This window comes from Siniperca chuatsi, linkage group LG11, assembly GCF_020085105.1.
Source record: "Siniperca chuatsi isolate FFG_IHB_CAS linkage group LG11, ASM2008510v1, whole genome shotgun sequence".
NCBI lineage: Eukaryota > Metazoa > Chordata > Actinopteri > Centrarchiformes > Sinipercidae > Siniperca > Siniperca chuatsi.
The window spans coordinates 16388666-16409692 of record NC_058052.1 but is presented as its reverse complement, the minus strand read 5'-3'; the positions used below and the strand labels follow the sequence as shown (position 1 = coordinate 16409692).

The 21027-nt window shown below is 42.3% G+C and overlaps 1 protein-coding gene across 1 annotated transcript in view; it reads right to left on the bottom strand.

The window, feature by feature from the left end:
* Positions 1–21027, bottom strand: part of zmiz1a (zinc finger, MIZ-type containing 1a) — a 102955-nt gene that overhangs the window by 68586 nt on the left and 13342 nt on the right. The window contains 1 exon segment of the mRNA XM_044214217.1: positions 9426–9541. The gene's annotated coding sequence lies outside the window, so the exon portion shown is untranslated.

Sequence of the window (21027 nt, the reverse complement as noted above, 5' to 3'; positions counted from 1 at the left end):
CCCAGTACCTTGGTGATGCTCTTAAATCTTTGTAATATTCCATTACCTCACTCGATGGCCATCTTGGTTGGCGAAAAACACGTGTTTGTAATCAGACGACAGCACTCCAACAACAGATGATTGCAATCAAACAGTCAATGTCCAGCACTTAAGGCAAAAATACACCATATTAGTAAGAAACAGAAACCCGTGATTTAAAGGAATACATGATGTTTTCAAGAGATTTGTCCATTGTTCAAGTAACGAAAGTGCAGACACGGAAATCATCTAAGTGCTTCATGCTAATCTTTCTCTTCAGTATGTTAAATGATAGCAGCCGTTATTACTAGTGTTATTCAAAATAAAAGGCCAAACCTTTTAGTAAACAGTTGTCGTGGTATTTGTTATTTTGTCTTGCAAATTCACAAAATGTAAATCATTAAATATCTTTAATGTATACTGAACAGACAAACCACTGCACACCGTGAATTTCAGCTCTACATTGTCTCCCTGTGCCACCCACACTGACATTCAGTTGACCCTGGAAATTTAAAACAGTATGCTATTTTTATTTAATATTTCATGTAAATTCCACCTCCTACACAAAACTGACAGACTCAGCTGCCTACCACCATGTTTTTTCATTTCAGCTGCTACAAGTTTTACTATCAGTCAACACTGTGTCTATGCTAAAGGTACATTCTGGTACTTCAAAACCTGGGTCTTATTGACGTAGGTTTAACTAATACACTGTATCTACTACAAGATAGCATAACACTGCACTCAGTCACCGCCTCCACTGGAAAGACCTTTACAATAGATTCCAATAGGCCTGAAGAAATACAAGCCTTAAACTGGTTCAACAATAAAAACCTTATAGTGCTTGATTTTGTACCATTTATTTGGGGTTCAGTGTCTTGCTCTGTCTTTGACATTTGGACAGATAATAGAATAGGGATGCATGGATCAGTATTGGTGCAGATACTGACCTTGTTAAGCGGATCAGGAATTGGACATATACCAATCCACACATAATGCAAATTCTTTGTTAATGTCAATATAAAATTTAGTGTTTTCGCTATCAGTTCAACAATCCCTGGCCTCATGTTATATGTACCTTAAATAAACATGATCTTAATTAGTTCCAGTTCGCAGTAATGTATACACTGATAGGTTATCAATATTGACATATACCCTGAGTTGAGGGATTTGAATTGGTATCGGGAGAGAAAAACTCGGATGTGTGCGTTGTTAGGATGGAACCACCAACCCCACCTAAGTCACAGTCATTTGCCTTCGCACTTCCACTAGCCAGGCCACAAATATCACAGTAAACAAAAACAGGTTGCAGGTTGAACCAAAAATATCTGCATTGAGAAAGACAGCTGTAATAGATAACTTGGGTAATTATTTTTTTTATGTTCGGCCTTCATTTAGACCTTCAAATAACTGCCTTTGAACATTCACTGAACTCTGTTGTAAAACAATGGAGCACTTGTGTCCATTATCTCAATACAATGACGGCACATGCTATAGATGTATTGGGTAAAAGTACGACATTAAGATCCATGTTGTAAAAGAAATAAAATGATTTTTTCTTTAAATATAAGCATAGAAAACTGGTCCACTGGGGACATATGGATGTCTACAGTGTTTATGATCTCATCACTTAACAGACAAGCTGTGCAACACGCTGATTTCCCAAAAGTGTGTTCTTGTAACAGCAGAAAGGTGGACTTTTGACCAAACAACTAACTGAAATACTGTCTTACCAGGGGGGTATCAGGGGCAAGCAGATTCACGATGTACTGACAGAGTGGAGGAGCTTTCAAGACAGCTGCTCGAGTTTCTCTCTGTCACTCTCTCATATACACATACCCATGCGAACACACACCCTCCACTCCCTCTCTCCTTTTTAGCCAGTGACAGCAGGCACCCAGCGATGACATGAGGAGTGTCTCTGGCAGCCAGTAAGGCAGCACTAAACAGACAGAAATATCTGCTCTGACAGACGGACAGACCGTCACCCACTACGACATGCATGCAGCTGTCACTGAGCTTACCACTCTTCTTCCCAGCCCTTTGGTTTGATTTTCCTTTATGCAATTCTCTCTCCACTACGAACAGCATTTCCATCATTTTTTCTTTCTTACAGCTATTATATACTATACTGAAAAGCTACATTGTGCTTGGCTCTGTTTGGCTCTTGGCCAGAAAGGAGGAGGTAGAGGGAGGAGATTCGGCCATCCTCCACTTGATCGGCACTGGCCTGCACAGGTCTAGCTCTTTGCTCCTTTCATTTGCTCATTCTTTTGTTCTTACTTTCTTTCGCTTTCACACAAGAATCCATTCTCCCTCTCTCTGTCTGCTTAGCTCTCTCTTTCTCAACCACAGCCGTTCTCAATTAGGCGGGTCAAGGAGCGGAGCGGGGAATAACTCAGGCTCTGGTATCTGGAGCTGGAAGGACCCAAAGATCAGCAGCAATGAGAAACCACTGCTATAACGTGCTGTGCCAAAAACTGGGCTGTGGCTGCCTGTGTGTGTGTGTGTGCATGTTGCATAAATCTGCTCTGTGTCAACAGGTTGTCAGTGACCTCTGACCTCCATATTTAAACAGACAGGAATATGACAGAACTGCTAATGTTGTGATAGGCGCAAAGCTGTCCTCTTCCCTGCTGGAATGTGGATCTCTTTGCTGTTAAATTTAAAGATTACGGAGTTAAAACAATGGAAAATCAGTCACACAGTCATGCACAGGCAGGCACACCCACGCACCAGATCTTCACCCCATGTAGAAGCTACTTTAATTGCTTTGTTTCAATGGTCCCCTCTGAATGGGAGAGAAACTGAGGGCTGCAGTTTACAAGACACATCTGCAGGTGTTGCATTTCAATCTGAGAAACTCAAGTTGTGAGAAAGAACACACACACTAACACAGGCACACAGATAGAGGAATATACAGATTGAGTCTGAAAATGCTGGAGCCTATATATGACCAGACAAATCTGAGCGCAGTATTTTGAGCACAGATGTGTCAAATCCAGAGAAAGAATGTGCTTATCAATGGGGCTCCTGCGATGTGGCTGACGCTTCCCAGTAGGCATTTCACACTAAAAGTTCGACAGAGCCATAAATACCACCAACTAATGTGGCTTAGGGTCATGTAGGTTTTAGATAACCTCTCCATGGCCGGTACTCTTTGTGAAAAACTACTTTGCTTTGTTGCCACACAGCCACTGGTACACAGTATCTTCCCCATAGACTCTTTAGAAAATAGCTCATTCAGAACTATTTTCCCCCGTTTAATTCTCTCGGAGCAGTGTCTCTATGAGAATCAAATCTGTTTGTTATAGCTGAGAGTCGAGTAGTTTGGAGGATCTTTGGTAGCGTGTCTCCCAATTCACTGAAAGAAACAGCAATCAGCTAAGCTTCAGATAGCATCCGACAGATTCAATATCCTTTTTTCAAGCATCTCCATTGTGATGTTCCCACACACAGGCGTGCATGCCGCATTACACACATTTCTGATAATCTATGCAAATAGGCCACAGATGGACAAGAATGTATCTAATTGAGAAACACATGTGTCGAACTTTTAAAAATAATAATTCTTACATCTCCCTTTGCTTTTTGTTCCCATCCTATTCCTGTCATCGTTCGTTCATTCATTAAGAGTTACGTGTAGCTGCGATGCTGGCGTCTTGCCACGCCATTTGTGAAATTATTCAAATGAGGACACCATGTTTCTTTTGTTTACTGCCTTGAATGGCAACACGGAAACAAGGATGGAGTATTCATGAACGCCATTTCTCACTCTCCTGCTACAACTGCCACCTCCTTCTCTCTCCCCCTCTCTGTGAATCCTGCTACGGCATTGGAGGAAGGTCCCAGGCATTATGAGAAGCCATTAATGAGCGTGTGGCGTGGCGTGTTGTGATGCGCGGCATATTACAGCCATTCATCAGAGAGGGGAGACACTTGACAGGCGGACAGCCAACAGGTTGTGTAATCATATAACACAGCCATGTCAGGCCTGCCACGGCTCCGTGTCCCATTCAGGCCTCTAATGTTATTTTCCTCTGGGTAATTGACGACGCCAGAGAGAGACCCAGTGATGGATAACATCATGGACCGACTGGCCCACAAAGATGGCGGCCTATCGAAGTGATGTCATTTCAGATTACATCAACATTTGGAGACATTTAAAGGAAAATTTCAGTTTATTGGGTCTTATTTTCGTAGTTTTACATTTCTATTGTTTATGATAACTTTGTATTCACCTTAGTAATTGCTGAGATCTTGGAACATGACAATATCACTAAACCTAAATCAGATGGGGCAAGAAACACAGGTGGTCACATGGTCAGATAAATTGTAAACAGCCAGATTATCTAACACAGATTATCTAAACAACTTCAGTTGGAGCTAAAACCAAAAGTGAGCGCACCAAAATTATTGGTAATAATCCCTCATTGCACAGGAAAAGTTGAAGTCAAAGTTGAACCAGAATTCCATCTGTAAACTGTGACGAATGTTTACAATGGACAGTTTAGGTAATAACTGAACCTTTTCGCTTTTGTTTACAACCTGTATGGTCATCTGACCACTCCTGCTTCTTGCCCTGTCTGACTTCTTTTTAGCAGTGTCACCTTGTTCCCAGATCTCAGCAGTACAATGGTATTATTAGCTATTTTTACATCTACTATTATAGGAAAGATGGCCAAACTACGAAAATAAAACCCGAATTGTATGAAACCGGAATTTACCTCGACACAAAGTGAAAAAGCAAGAAAACGTCCTGAGTTATTTTGGTTGCACACTAGATCCATGTATATTACTTATTAGGTTTAATGAGTCATAATTGTGTAAAAGGAAAAAAGTCATCTAAATCTATTAAAGAAAACCATTAATCTAAGTTATTGAATTTATTATGTCACAGCATAACAAAGCAAAAGTGTTACTCTGGTAATTATAGTGTACTAGGCATGCTATCTGACACTAAGGAATGTGTTGCAAATATTCCAACTCCTCTGCACAAGGCAACTCTTAGCTGCATCAGAGAAGTAGAGGTGGCCCTGAGGCAGTGTTAGACGTTGTTAAGGATAGCAAGTATCCTCACACAACCTGTTCTGCTCTGTCCCTAAGCTGGAAAAGAGAAGACAATGTTCTCTCTCATCCTCCCACTCTCACCACTTTATACCTCTGCTTGTTTGTGAAATGCCTCTTGCAGCACACAATCCAAAAAAGGCCAGCTTGTGTATGTGAAAAATGGGCCATAAGACGATAACCACAATGAATATCACCAGCAAGGATATAAATACACATTCCTGTCTTTTGAATATCATCACAGTCTCCAAAGCTGCAGCGCCCTGAGGTGAAACTCCTTAGAGAATGAGAGTCTTGATTAGACTCATATTCTCTCTCATTCTCTCTTCATCTATGTCTCTCACCCTCTCTCTGTCACAAACATACAGTATAATATCTACATACACAGAAAGACACACAGGAGTTCTTCTGCGCACAGCCCTTCTATACATCACATGAACACATTTACCTCAGAAAAACTTTACTCTGCAGTAGAAAAAGATGGAAAGAAAGGAGGGAGAGAAGAGGAATGAACAAAAAAAGGAAGAGGGTGCAGGATACAAAATGAACATTTTGAACAGTAATTCCTGTGCTGCTAATGTGCTGAGATGTTGATCAAATTGTTATTTTGTGAACACAAAGTCGCCTGATTAAATCAACAAATACAGGTTAATGACAACACCTGCAAAATTTAAAATGAGTGACAACAGAGTGGTTTTCCCTGTTCATGCTACAATGCACGGCTGCCAAGTTATGATTTATCTACTCCGGAGACTATTTTCAAGAAGCTCAGTGTTTGGGTGTAAAAACTGTCAGCTTAGTGTGGACATAAGGCCAAAATAGAGGGAAAAGGTCTGTTTAGCTGGTTTAAGATGGACTAGTCCTCGACATGAGGGGTTAACAGGATATCCAGCTGTATATACCTATGTTAGGCTTTGATACATAGTTTGGTGTCGGATTTCACACATTGATAACATCACCACAGCACTACAGCAAGTTAGGGCTGGGCAATATATCGAATATATCCAATGTATTTGAGTATCAATTAATGAGCGATATGGCAGATGACCATATCGTCATAGTAGAGTTATTCGTTGCGCATTTTAGTAATGTATTTCTGCATTAAAAGCAGGCGGCGTTTACATGCAGGAGACTTGCGCTCCCTCTCCCACACAGTCACAGACTCCCAAAACTAATTAACCATCGTTATCCTGACTGAGTTAACTTCAGTTCCAGACAAAGATAACAGTGGGTCGATCATATGGAGGTGGTTCAGTTTTGATGTTGCAGATGTGAAACAAACTACTGTCCTCTACAAAATATACCACAGAAGTACCACAAATCCATCCCTTCACCTAAAACAGTCCCCTGTGCAGAATGATATATAAAAAATAATAACGCCACAAAGTGCCACAAGATGACAGCAGCTACATTTGAAGTTCATGGGATTAAAGTTCTCCGTCGCTACGACGGATTTCTGTCTGGCGGATTCCAGAGAGGCCAGGTATGAGCGCAGATCCAAAGGGAAAAAACTTACAGGACTTAGGAATCTACAGGTGACAGGTAGCTGATTTGTACAGACATACTGTGATGTAGGCTCCCACGCAATCAAATAAAGGGCGTCATTATTGATGATCTTACCACATTGATTTTGCTTGTGCTGCAGATTTATTGCCTTTTTCAGCCACTCATACGTTGAAAGCAGCCGCGAGTGAGGTCGTCTCTGTTGCCCCAGAACTGAACTGTGAGTGAGTGAGTGAGTGAGTGAGTGAGTGTGTGAGAGAGAGAGTGAGAGAGAGACAGAGAATGGGTGAGCGTCTGACAGTAGTAAACTCGGTGTCCTGGACACCAATATTTTAATGCGTCAGAAAAGATGAATCACTGTCAGGTCAACCAAGATTTGTGTATATAGTAAAGCTTAGTATCGTGGCTTTTATTATTTTATTCCTAGAAAAGTGTTTTTGGAGTGGCCTTGTCAAAGTCATGCTCCTAGTCGAAATGATGAAGTGGTTCATGCTCAAAAACCTTCTAGTCTCTCTGAATAAATGTCAGATACCAAATAATAGGTGCTATTTGTTTTCACTTATCACTCCTAAAGCCAATGAAATAAGCTATTAAATCAATATAAGGGTGCAATTACTTATTTACATAGATGTTGTAGATATCTAATCACTTTTCTGGAAATGATTAAAATATATTTAAAAAACTGCATTGTTGGTATTAACAATGGTAATGGTATATTATGAAGAGTACAGTCTAGACCTGCTCTATATGAAAAGTGTAATGAGATAACTTTATAACTGTTATAAATTGGCGTTATATAAATAAAATTTAATTGAAATGAATTAACAGCACAATGCAGGAACTAACACGGCAAAATGGGAGCAGATCAGAAAACAAGGAGACTTCATACTAAAACATAATCAAATAAACTATCAAACAGAGAGAATTAGAAATAAAGACCTGTCTCTAAGCCTGCTTCAAAATATAGGCCTGGTTTCCTCTGGCCTCTGCAGGTAAGAGAAATAAAGACCTCTGCCACTATTCGAGAATTTACGGTATGGTATTTTGGAGAAAATGGGAAAATATCGAGATGTATATTGTGGCATAGCTTAAAAATATTGAGATATTATTTATAAGCCATATCTCCCAGCCCTACAGCAAGTGGTATCTACATAGTCGCCGTAGCTCCGAAGTGTAGTTACATTTTTGAGGGGGGGCGCACCACAACACACTGAAGGAATCCACCCAACCATTACACACTCAGACATACACGCTCTTCCTCTCTCCTCAATTTCAACTCCATCGCCTCACAAGGGCCACAGTGTTCAGTGTCAACAGTGGTCACACTATGTGGTGCTAACATTAAAAATGCATCCAATTAAAGCTGCAGAGGAAAATACTCCTCTGTAAACGGCAACAGTCTGTAACATGTTTGCAGCGATGATAGGCTTTCTAAACAAATTAAGCCAGAGGAGCTCTACATTACTCATCCTGGCTGGCTGGCTGACCAAATTCTGCCTCAATTGCACAGTTGTTTGATCAACTGTTGGTGTGCTGTGTATGTGTTAATGTGAGAGTAGGAGAAAAAAGGAACAGACATGAGTCCATGGATACCAGGCGAGACAAATACAGTACGACTGCAGCAGAGAAATGCAGCAAAACTTGTCTTCCTATACTTTCATGTGTCTGCAGTCGTGTGCTGTCACATTCTGCAGCTCTGTTCTGTCAGCTGGCAGCATCTCTCTTTCTTTCACTGTGCATTACTTGTCACTCAGCCGATGGTCGGCTCGTGTGTATTTGTGTGTGTATGTGTGTTAAACCTGTCGCTTTCTCTGCTCTGATGTCTGTGTGCTTATCGCTTGGCTGATCCCTGTTAGTCGCGCATGTGTGTACAGTATCTGTGTCTGTCTGCCTGCATATACATGTGCATGTGTGTGTTTGTATGCGAGGCAGATGTTCTCTGGGTGGTGCCATTGCTCAGCGTTCATACACATTGCCCTTAGGAAGATTAACCAGCACTTTATTTATCCATTTGCTTCCTGGATCTGCCTCCACCCACCCTCCAAAACCCCCCAATCCTCCTTAATCCCTGGTAGCAAAAATAAAAATGGGGAAAGGCAAAAAGAGAGTGTAAAATTGGTCAGATAGGTGGCAGAGTTTTGCATCACTCTGGACCTACTTTAAAAATAACTAACTTTTCTGGTTCAGGACCATGAGAAACATTTTAAGTGCACATGAACTAGATCATTGAATTTGAACCACAATAAGCTCACATTAAACTCTTCAAAGTATCATGTTTCACTGGGATAGTGCTGTGCTGATATTCAATTTAATATGAAATTATTACAATATGCCACCTAAAACTCTACTAAGAACCAACAAAATGCCAGAAAAAGAGCAGCCTATAGTTAATTCAGGTTTAAGATTAAGGTTAGAAATAGGGGTCACTGGAAATCTGCATTAACCTATGAATCTATTACCCCATTCCCTAGTCTTACATCTGCCCACTGTAAAAAAAAGAAAATGTGAGTTTTTTGGAAATGGTTTTGCTCTATTCTCCAAGTATTGATACTGGCCATGGGCTTCTCGGCGGGGACTGGCTGGGTTTTTTAGACAGAGCCAAACAAGATCCTGCACAGCTCCTCATAAACAGCAGCTGCAGACTGCTCAGTTCCCAGTTCCTCCCCAGCCCCCAGCCCAGGAGGGTCCAATCAAAACCAGCCACATTACTCCCTCACTTCGCCTTTGCGTGCCAAGTCTGCTCCGTGTCGGGGAAAAAAAGAAGCCAGGACTGCCAGGACTGAACCAAAGAGCGTGCACAATCACCAAGCTGTGGATAAAAAGAAAAATCTGTTTACCTGTGTGAACTTTGACCTTGGTGGTACTGCTGCTGTGGTCGCCGCACCCTCCCCCACCCTGCCCTTCATGTATTCCTCACGCACGGTCCCTCACTGACCCCTCCTTAAGCGGTGATCTGAGGGGAAGCAAGACAGAAGAAAAGACTGTTAAATTTCTTTTAATGGAATGCCAGGGAGAACCTGGTTCAGACAGAGGACAAATGGATCACAAAGAAATACACCCTGTTGTTGAAAAATGTATGCAGGAAGCCATGAGGGAGTTTGCTATACTGCCCCATTTACTCTACCTCCTAACCCTGCCGGAAAGCCAATGAACCAATGAACAACTGCACCACCTATCACACTGCCGTGACTGTATACTGCAGCAGTCCCGTGTATACCCCCCCACACACACACACACACGTAACCCTGCCCCCCACTGCACAGGAACAATGTCCTTCCTAAAGGTTATCAGCAGCCTGGCTCTTGGTCAGCCCTCATCCTGAGTCCATTACACACACAGCATTGAGAATTACTGCCTTAATACACCTCTCTTAGTCTCTCCTCACTGCTTCGCTGCACCCTTTACAGGCTGATACAAATCCAGTGTAGGCCCAGAACACACACACACACAGGTTTTGGGATTAGCCTACCAGCCATTCTGTGTCTAGACATCTGCAATGCACTTCACTTTGATTGGTGTAAGTTTCATTACTAAAACTGTGATGAAATACCATATTAGCCTGCATATTACACAATCCTGATTTTAAAACTAACCCCTCTCCCTTTGCAAAACCTTTTTTAGCCATGCTAGCAGTGTTAGTGCCATCATCAGGTCAAAAATTCAATTAGTCCAATACTTTAGTTTATGACCAAATACTTGTAAAACTAATAGCATTCCCATCAACCTCCACTGTACTTTGTGTTAGCACCAAACACAAAGTACAGCTGAGGTTGATGGGAATGCTATTAGTTTTACAGGTATTTGGTCATAAACTAAAGTATTGGACAAATAAGCAAATGTTAATGCCTGTTAACAAACTAAACTAAGATGGTGAATCAGGTTAATACTACTCGCTAAACATCAGCATCTTAACATTGTCACTGTGAGCAAGTCAGCATGCTGATGTTAGCATTGAGCTCAAAGCACTGCTGTGCCTAAGTACAGCCTCACAGAGCCACTAGCATGGCTGTGGAGTTGGACAAGACCAAAAACAGAGCTAAAAAGAGAGTGAATATTGGATTTTTGCCAGGTGGCACAAACACGACTCCAAATGAATGCTAATGTTGCTGCATGTCTACTGGATTTGTTAATACGTTCGCTACAACAACTTTATAAAATGATAATATGTCAGTGTTGTGTTTACAGCTGGTTGTCCTAGCCCCAAGTAGCCATAAAAAAAAAAATCAATGAATGCAGGTTTAATTAAGAAAAGTAAGTAACAGTAAGTCAATAAAACAAATTAACCATCAAAAATAAAGTATCAAGTTTTCTGTGACTGTTAGCTAATGGTAGCATGTTTTGTCCCTGTCCCTTTGGGTTCACCATCTTCTAACTTGACACATAACACAAAGTCACTAACCTAGCAACATTAAGGCTAGAAACAACCTATAATACAACACAGCAACAGGCACATTCACACACTCTCCCTAACACCAGTATTTACACCATTTTAATAGAAAAGTAAAATGGATATAAAAAATAAAAACTACCCTGTCATTTATTATTATTATCTTACTATCATTTAAGAATTTTCATTTAAGATGAAATAAAATGGATATCTGAAAACAAAGACTTTACATTACTCTTGATGGAAAAACATGACATGAAAATGCATACGACAACAGAGACTAACAATACATTCCAGTCTTTATCTTAAGGTTTTCTGGCAAAGACGGCTCCCTAGGAAGACACACCACTCTCCTTTCTCTTCCAATGTTTCATCACTTACAATCTCTACCACTGGTGCAAACAAGCTGCCTCGTGGCCATTTTCCAAGAGATACAGTATATCTTGGCACTTATCAGAATCGAAGAAATTTTGGCCAGTGGGACGCAGCCATTTACAAAAAAATATGGGAAAGCAGAAGTGATTTGATATCAGTACTACTGGAAGGAACTACAACAAATATACCAGTGAATTGTTTTAGTACATCTTTGTCTGTTTACACCTTGGGTGCAGTTTATCTTTTGAAAACACCATGTTTGATCAAAATCAAGATCCACACTGAGTGGATTTCCACATGGCAGAACTTTGCTGAAGTTATGATAAAATCAAGGTGTTCGCACTTATTGTTTAAAATGAAAAAACATGGACTAAAATATGAAAGTTGACAAAGTGACAAAAATTATTTTCTTCTCAAGACTAAACCTACAATATCTCCTATTGATATTTGGAAAACAATACATGGATGGTTTAAACAGGAGGTGTGCATGGACGGAATGGGGCCCCCCATTCATCTTAACACCTGCTCATTAATTTAAACCATGAGAAGAAGGGAGCATACTGAAGAACATACTGTGGGAAGAGGGGGTTGATTTGGGACTGAGGCCAAAAAGAAGAGGACAGGGCGGAGGAGAAACCCATAAATACACAAGGAGGCGAGCAGGTGTCGCAGACAAATGTGATTTACAGGGTCTATGTCCCGTACAGTGCTGACAGGTAAGCCTATTAGGTTGATATTACCCAGCTATAACACGCACCAATGGACCCTCTTAAAACCGTGTGTGCAGCGAGTGTGTAAAGGTTATGGGTTTAAGAGAAAGATTATAATATCACAAGTTGGCCATAGTTCAAAAAATTCTATTGTTATATTAAAATTGATGTTCAACGGTTTTATTCACTCCATTACATATTTTTTTCAAGGTGACGTCATTTAGCAACCATACAAGACAGCTATGTTTAGCTTCCTTAAGGTTGGTAAAAAAAAAAAACAACAACATGGTTTTATTACAGCAGAGATTAGACTGGATTCCAGTTTAAGTGCAATACTGGGCAAATGTTCTTTCTCTGAAATGACATCAGGCTAAATAGAGAGAGAGCTAAATACTAAGATGGTAGTGCATTTCTGCATATTGGAAACTGTCGGGGAGCAATCACTGAAGAATGCAAACGTTTATGAGAAACTAAATGCACTAGAACATCGAGCGGAGATCTGCAATCGAGTTTCACTTGTAATACTGCATGAGAGACACGAGACTACAAGAAAATTGCTACCACTTGAGCAGCACACTACAGATGGTGTTGAGAGCAACACAGCACAAAGCAATGTGTTCCTTAATAATGTGGTGAATATTGCAGCGAAAAGCTGAGTGCTTCGTACTAGCTTCTGCAGACTCCAGGTTTTTTTTTTCCCTGTCAGAAGTGTGAACTCTTTCATCCCGGATATAAGAGGCTGCGGTAAAATCCTCAAAGAAACTAATCGTGTTAAATGAGGTTTGTGTCTGTATCTATGACTTCTGAGTGTGTGTGTGTGTGTGGGGGGGGGGTTATAGGTGCCTCTGAGAGACTAAAAATTCCTGTCACCTTTGAATCTAAACTCTGCGTCAACTCTCCACTCGAGCCAGTCGTCTCCTGTTTCATAATCGTGCTTGGTATTACTCTCTAAACAATCCTGGTAATCGTATCTGATGATGTGGCTGCTCATTGACTGAGGTAAACCAATTTTCTGCACAAAGTCTTTACAGTGATTCAAATGCTGCAGATGACAAAGCCCAAGTTTGCCTGTTAAAAGCCTTTAACACCACAACGTTTACTTTAGCTTCCTGGGGGGAATCCTAGTCTCAAGCGGCTGCTCAACTCATACAGACAGACTCACTCACACGTGCGCATACTCACATATAGACACACACACACACACACACACACACACACACACACACATCTTATCCAAGTCTGAGGAAGCAGGAGAGCTATAAAAGCCGACCTCATCTCCTTAAAACAGGCAGGGCCGTCCCTGGGTGTCTTAACACAACTCATCAACTGTTAAACCAGAGAGAGAGGCAGAGCAGTAAAAATCAATGCCCCCCAACACGGCAAACAGCAGTCAATGATGTTAGGTGGAAGAGGAAAGAGCGAGAATTTGCAGCAGCATCTGGAAAGGTAAGGAGAAGCAAGCGGGAGGGAGAGAAGGCAGGAGAAAGTCCATGTTAAGCTAAAAGCAGTAGGCTAATATATGTAATTGATTACCTCTATGCAAATAGAGGAACTCTAAAAACCAGATAATACAATTTAAAGCAGCAGTGTCTATGAAATCGATCGGCGCTGTGAGTGAGAGAAACCATTTCCCTCTAGCCAAGATAAAACACTTTACTAGGAGCTGTCAGATACTTATCAAGAGGAAATTAGCAGAGGAATACCATTTTCCCAAAACAAACAGGTCAAGTGTTTCTCCTCCTTGAGTGGTCTCAGCCTCTCCTTCACTCTCTCCCACTCTGATATCATCATCTGTTATTTCCTCCCATTTAAATGCCAGCAGTGAGGAGGCTGGGGCTGCATTTCATTCAAACAGATCATTTGTAATAAAAAACCCATGCGGGCAGGCCCTGCGCACCAGCAGGAGCAGGTTGTTGTTTGAAACGGAGAAGATGAGGTCTCCGGTTTGCTTCGGCTCCCAGGAGCCACCCCGGAGCCTGCCAGCACCTGCAAGTTCACACTGACGCAAGTCCGTCCTGAATCTCCGAGCCAGATCTCACCAAAACAATATTTGCGTTTTTGGCCTGTAGTCTGTGTTCCTGGCTGAAAAGAGGGGGGAAAAAATAAAAAGACAGAAAGAAAACACACATAGAACAGAGCACAAAGAGATGTGTCGAAGGCAGCAGCCCACACAAGACAGCCTCATCGGAGAGAGAAGAGGGCAGTTCGGCGTCAACATCAACACCGGTTCTGCAGTCATCGCTCAGCAGGTAATTATGATAACAACATGTTCCCTAGGCAGCTTCTCTCTGATTTAGTTTCCGAGCACTTACCCTTCCTAAAATCTCCTCCCGATAACATCTGATATGATTACAAAGTCAAGATCCTTCTCAAGTAGCGCCCACTTATGTGCCTCTAATTTGGTGTATAGTAACTCTCCCTCTTGTAACTACTCAATGATGCTTCTCATCTTATTGTGTATGCTTAGTTAAGATGTAGCACCATTCAGATTTTCATAACATTTTGGAAAATGCCATGACATAAATGAACCTCACCTACCAACACCATCTGTTATTGAGCGCTCCGCTGCCTGCTATTACCTTTAATTGTAAGCACAGCCTTGCCACATGGGGAAATACATAATTTCATTGCGTCTGTTATCATTCAGTTTTAACAGTGGGAGTATGGCCCTGAATGGAGTCAGCGGGGTTGACCCTGTGATTACCTCTGCGGTGCGGCATTTTCCTTGGCTGTCATCACAACCGACCCCTTAAACAGCCTGCGTTGCTCTGCAACAGGGCTAGGCTGTTGACATACTGAAGACATTTAAGATAATCCTGGAGATGTCTCTGTGTTTTCCAAGATTACATCTTCAAAGGGGAAACGCGGCCGGCAGGCTCTACTTGAAAGGGAGAGAGATGCGGAGGGCTCTTGTTCTGAAGGAGGGGGTGGAATAGCTCAAGAATGCAATCATGGTTTTGGAGTGGAAGAAGGCCTGTCCTGGCTAGCTAAACTGGCAGGAGGGTGAGAGGATAGAGGGGGCGGGTGGCAGAGAGGAATCAGACCTGAGAGAGAAAACACACCTGTTAGATGGGACAAAACAAAGGGCGGTAAAAGAAGGACCCTCACCTGCGTGACCTGATAAATGCTGTAAATCACACTCTGGCCTGGCCCTACCTTTTATAATGTTTGGTATGCTGCCATGTTGAGGTTTAATAGTCAGGTTTAGAGGGTAAAATACACACAATACATTTCACAGAACTAGCTGAGCGATATTAGCCTACAAAGTCATTACTTTGTTGATACATCATTTTCCTTAGAAAAGTCTTGTCTTTTCTATGGTGTTTTAGCCCAGGTCCACTTATTTTTCTCTCTGTTTTATTCACACAAAGCTAGCTTTTTTGCCACAGTATATAGATCTTTTCCAAATGCTTCAAAGTGTTTACTTAAAAAAAAAGAAAAAACTGGTTAGCCAAGTGGCAGAGCTTTCATAATACTTTCACAAAAATGGCGAACATGGTTATGTCTCAACATTCACATCACACCCTGTGATGCTTATTTTGTGGTAAATATAGCCAATCACACAATACACGTATATTTAATTGGCATATGTTTCTACTGTCAGACAACACTGTAGCCCAACTGATATTGAATTTGCAGATGAAGTCAATATAAAAAAATCTGATTATGATCTATCAATAGATTTTTTAACATAAACACATAACATTAACAAACATTTTTGATAGACACCTTAAATTAGTTTTTCTAAAGAACTGCCATTTTACAGTTCAAACTATGACATGTAGACACAGTTTCTAAATTAGCCTAACATATATCTGGCACGTCTCTACAGCAATTTGTTATTACTAAGCGGCCAACATGCCCTGGGCCCATTTATCAGTCTAGCTCTAAACTGCAAAGGTGCCAAACTTTTAGAAAACAATCTGAAATGTATGCTAGTGTGTGCTAGTGTGGACAGAAAGCTTTTGAGACAGATTTACAGATCGATCCGCATTAGTGTGAAAGTGTAGTGTTTGCTAAGTAAAGAGAAGTTAGAGTTTATTAATCCCCGAGGGAAGATCTGTCTGCTGCATGTGACCCATCCTGACTACTTAGGACTTAGGAACTTCCTGGTTCCTGGTCGCTGTACTGCCAGTTTAACTGCAGTGATGATGACTCAACTCCTACATAGCCTCCAGGCGGTTCTCTCCCACAATGTGCTTTACATACTGCATCATCACAAAGCATTTTTAGATACTTTGCATGACATCTGTGAGGAGCAGTGAGCTGGTGCGCGGCTACTTTACATCTACCAGCATAAGACAAGCATTAGAGATGCTAAATGAAATGTGTTCCACACAAATTGCTTAGGAAGTATTAAATAAAAGCAAGAAATTATGACTCACATCTGCATCAAATGTCAGCAGTGACGTCCTCTGTGGCTGTGAGCACCTCTTAATGACTCATGGAAGTGTTCGCTAACATGGCTCTGACGGACATAGAAATCACTCAGCAGTATCCTTTCCAGCATTGTGAAAACATTGGTACTAACAATAGGCCAGGAGTTTTTTGACATGGAAAGAACACGGGGGGAGAACTGTGAAGAACACAGAAGTAATAATAGCAATTTCTACTACAGCAAGCAGCAGGCAAAAACTGAGCCTTTATGCTTCCTTTCTGCTCAGTCCTCCTTCTCAGCTTGGTGACATCATCAGTGAGTCATCGACCAGAGCCCAGAGCTGGGATCAAAAAGCACAGAGTAAGGTCTGTCTTATCAGCTGCACATACTGTACACCATGAGAAGGCACAAACACCCAGACAAAGAGGCACAAGTCACACAACCACCAGAAGGCTATTTTTGAGCCACAGAAGAAGAAGAGACAGAAGAAAACAAATATGTCATCAGCAGGAGGCTGAGACTGAGTAGATGAAACAGTTGAATCATAATTGAGTCTCACAGAGAGAAACTTATTTTAGAATGAGCACCAATGAACAGCAAAGGAAGTGTAGACAGACAAAGCAGCAGCAGCATTAGGTACAACGTGGTTCCACTGAGCGAGCTCTGCGGTGGGCCCCTCCTCCATCCCTCCAGCCTCACTGGCCATGGTTGAAAAATTAATGCAGTAAACTGACAACACTTACTTAGGGCCCCCCCCCCTCTCCTCTCCCCATGTACCAAACAGGATCAATTACCAAAGCAGGGCTCCACTCAGTAGCGCTAAAGAAACAAGAGGCACTCTACATCACAGCTGTGTGTGCGCACAAGCGTGTGTGTGTGTGTGTGCGTGTGTGTGCGTGTGTGTGTGTGTGTGTGTGTGTGTGTGTGTGTGTGTGTGTGTGTGTGTGTGTGTGTGTGTGTGTGTGTGTGTGTGTGAGAGATACAGGCAGGCTTATGATGAGCAGAAAGAGGAGGAGGAGGTGGTAATAGTCTGTTTGCTTCTCTCTAATGACAGCAGCAGAGTGGATTAGTAAGCCTCCTAACCCATCAGCATCACTCCTCCCAATAAGTGACAGAGCATGTAAATAACCAGTTGTGGCCACTAGCAGGAGGAAAGAAAAGGAGAGGGAAACAGGGAGACTAATAAACCAAGAAAGTCTAAATGTGCGTTATGTGAGTGTGTGCGTGTGAGCCTTTCGTCCGTGCGCCTTCATTTGTATGCAGGTGGGGATTTCGAGGAGTTCCATTTCTACAACATCAGCCAAGTTATTCAGATGCAGCACATGTGACTGGAGAGGATAACATAAAGAAAGGCATCAGCAGAAATGGCAGCAGGCAGTAATCCCCCGGCCAGGCCACTTGTGTTTGCCACGCAGGCAGGCAGCGCTGTCAGTTGTGGCACCCATACAGGCCTTATCAGTGGCAGCCATAGGGCTCTTCTAATAACCCTGCTGATGCTCTGCGGTGCAAGGACAGACAGGAAAACGGACAAACAGACAGACAGGTTTCACTTCCCACTTAAAGAAAGAGGCTGAGTGCCAGGTATCAGCCTGTGGCTCTGTGTGTGTGTGTGTGTGTGTGTGTGTGTGTGTGTACAGACTGTGTGCGTTTACTCATTTCCCTCACTTTGTAGCATGTAATGCTCTGACAGTTTCATACATGCTGTCGCTTTCATCTAAATGCTCTCCAGTGTTGACCCCCTCCCACCTATTAACCCCCCAAACAGACACAGGTGCATTTTGCATTTATGACAGTGTTGTCTAAACTCAGGCACACTGGCTCTGCAGCCCCAGTAGGAGCGTATCTGACTCCAGCATCATTATCACCATTCAAAAGGTCAACCACAGTGCTTCCAGCCTCTTCTTTGTGATTTATGCCTTTGTGCTATTACCTCTGCTCACATTAATCTCCATCTGTAAATCTAATCACACCGCCTCACCAACGCAGCTCCTGGTGCTCTCAGGACAGAAGCTGTGGCCGATGGGAAACAGCTTATGTAAATACACCACTGTTGACACAAGATGGGCAGCACACGGCGCCTCGCTGCTATGATGAGACACACAGATCGGGGTGCAGATAAGGACAGCCATCACTATATTATATATTATTATTGTTACTTTTCAGTTACTGTCACCGTTCATCTTTATCTTTACATCCTTTCAGCTTGATATACTTTTCATATCTCCAGGAGCATTTTTCTCAGCTCATCTTAAGAGACTGAGGTTGTTGTTAATGAAAGGTACAAAACAATGCAGACACGGTGCCGAAGGACTCTATTTGTAGTCAATGAATCACTCGAATATTGACACCAGTAAATGAGGGTGTCACTCAGATGACAAAAAAAAAGAGCAGCATCGTTCAATAGAAGAGCTACCAGTCATTTTCTGCCCTTATGTGAGCCAATAATCATTACTTTCAGAAAGGCTCCACAACCAACTGAAGCGTTGTGAAAACAACTACTCTCATGTGCCTTGAAGCAGCCTTGGAGCACTTTGAGCAGAGTGGCCAAACGCTCTGCTCTGTGGTTGCCACATGCGGAATAAAGACTTAATCGGGGTCTCCTGTGTGGAAGTACAGCAGTGCTCTCTGAGAGAATTCCCTCTGCAAGGGCTGATGGGAACCTTGGCGATGACACAGAGAAGCTTGCGGGCCTGTCAGCTCGTCTCGATGCAGCTCAAATCAGAACTCAGCTCCACAGAACTTCTACTGCTGCACTGACACGCACTCACACACTGGCTGACACGAATCTCCAGCATCACTTCAAACATCCACTCAGTCCGTCAAAAACATATTCGACATGTGGCGTGTGTGTGAGATTCTCACCATAAACGCGGGCTGAATCATTCTAGCTATTAAATTAGATATTGTGTGGCACACAAAGTCTAGAAACACTTTCCTTCAATGAGAGCAGATAACAGCAACAAACCGATGCTCATTGTTGATATCTGTTGCAAACATCGCCTTTGAAATGCACAACATACAGGCCCCGGATGAGGAGAGATTTAAGAAATCAATACAAAGCCCTAATTCCTTTGACAGATATTATCAACTCAAGATTTCAAGATGGTGACTGATATTTTATGTGCCACCAAAATGCAAGGAGAGAGCTTTTAATAATTGATGGGGCTGGAGCAGGGAGATTTTTAACCGCTCTCCTCCCGTTATCAATCATTAATGGAGTTTCCATCAAAAACACTTCAACCCCTCAAGTATCAAATCTCTCTTGAAGGTGGAGGGCCCACATTCAAACATCCCACTTAATCAAAAAGGGCACGCAATGTCCTCTCCCTTTCTCTCATTTTCACTTGCGCAAATTAGGATAATAACAGCAGAAATTGCAAAATTGTTCACAGCGTAAGTGTAAAAGTAGGCATTTTAGCTGAGGTCTTCTTGTGAGTGATGAGGGTTAATGGGAAAATTCTAAATGTTTAAATCACAGGGGGAAACAGCCTGCCAACCAGCGTTTTTACTTTCTTCTCTCTTTGCCGTATACATGCAGAGCTGTTTAAAGCTCGATCTATCTATCCGGTTCGCTCTGCTCTGTAAAGCTGCAAGGCCTGCCTGGTCAAAGTCATACGGGACACGATGTGCATCAGCGACACTCACAAAGAGCTGTAACACGCACCCTTTAAAACAACTACAAGGTTACACACAGCACTCTATGTGCACGTAAAGATGAACATACGCACGCACGCACACACGCACGCACACACACACCAGAGTCAGCTAGAGTTTAGTGCTTTGGACTGACTTTAAGGGATCAGCCAAAATCCGTCTATCACAAAGTTCACCACCCAGCTGGGGTTACATTGTGTAAAATGTACTTACATGACTTCAGCATCTTCTCCAACAATCCCACAGTCTCAAATGCCACATACACATCACAAACACACCAGACTACATGATTGCCGCCACTAAGTCATAGCAGAAATGATAGAGTATTCCTAATTACCCATCAAGATGGTTTTGACAGTGTTCTGTGTGCTAGTGATCAGTGTCATGGCGCAGTGCCAGCAACGACTGGGTTCTGTTTGATTTGTAGCTGCAGCTGAGTAGCGGGTGGGACACCAGGAGAGCTGCAGTGGCACTCTTTCACTTTCTATCCCTCCCTTTCTCCTTCTGCCACTCCCCCTCCATCCCCCTTTCTCTCCCACCCACCCCCCACTCCACACACACTCGCACTGTCCCGTTTCACTGGCCCGACCTTGCCTGTCATCAGTAAAACCTTTTCCAGGCTGCTGCATAACAGGCGCACAGAGAGGACACTAAGAGGATTCTGTTGGAGAAACTTCTAGCTTGAAGAGTTCAGGTGCAAAATTGAGCATGAAGCATCTAGATTTATGACACAGGGTTCTGCTTTTATTTAAACATTGACAGAGACATGCTTACATATAGGACTGAAATGATCAGCTGCTTAATGGATTAATCAACTGACAGAAAATGTATTGACAATGACTTAAATAATCCAGTCATTCATCAAGCAACAAGACTAAGAGTCTACAGCCATGCTAGTGGCTCTGTGAGGCTGTACTTTGGCACAGCAGTGCTTT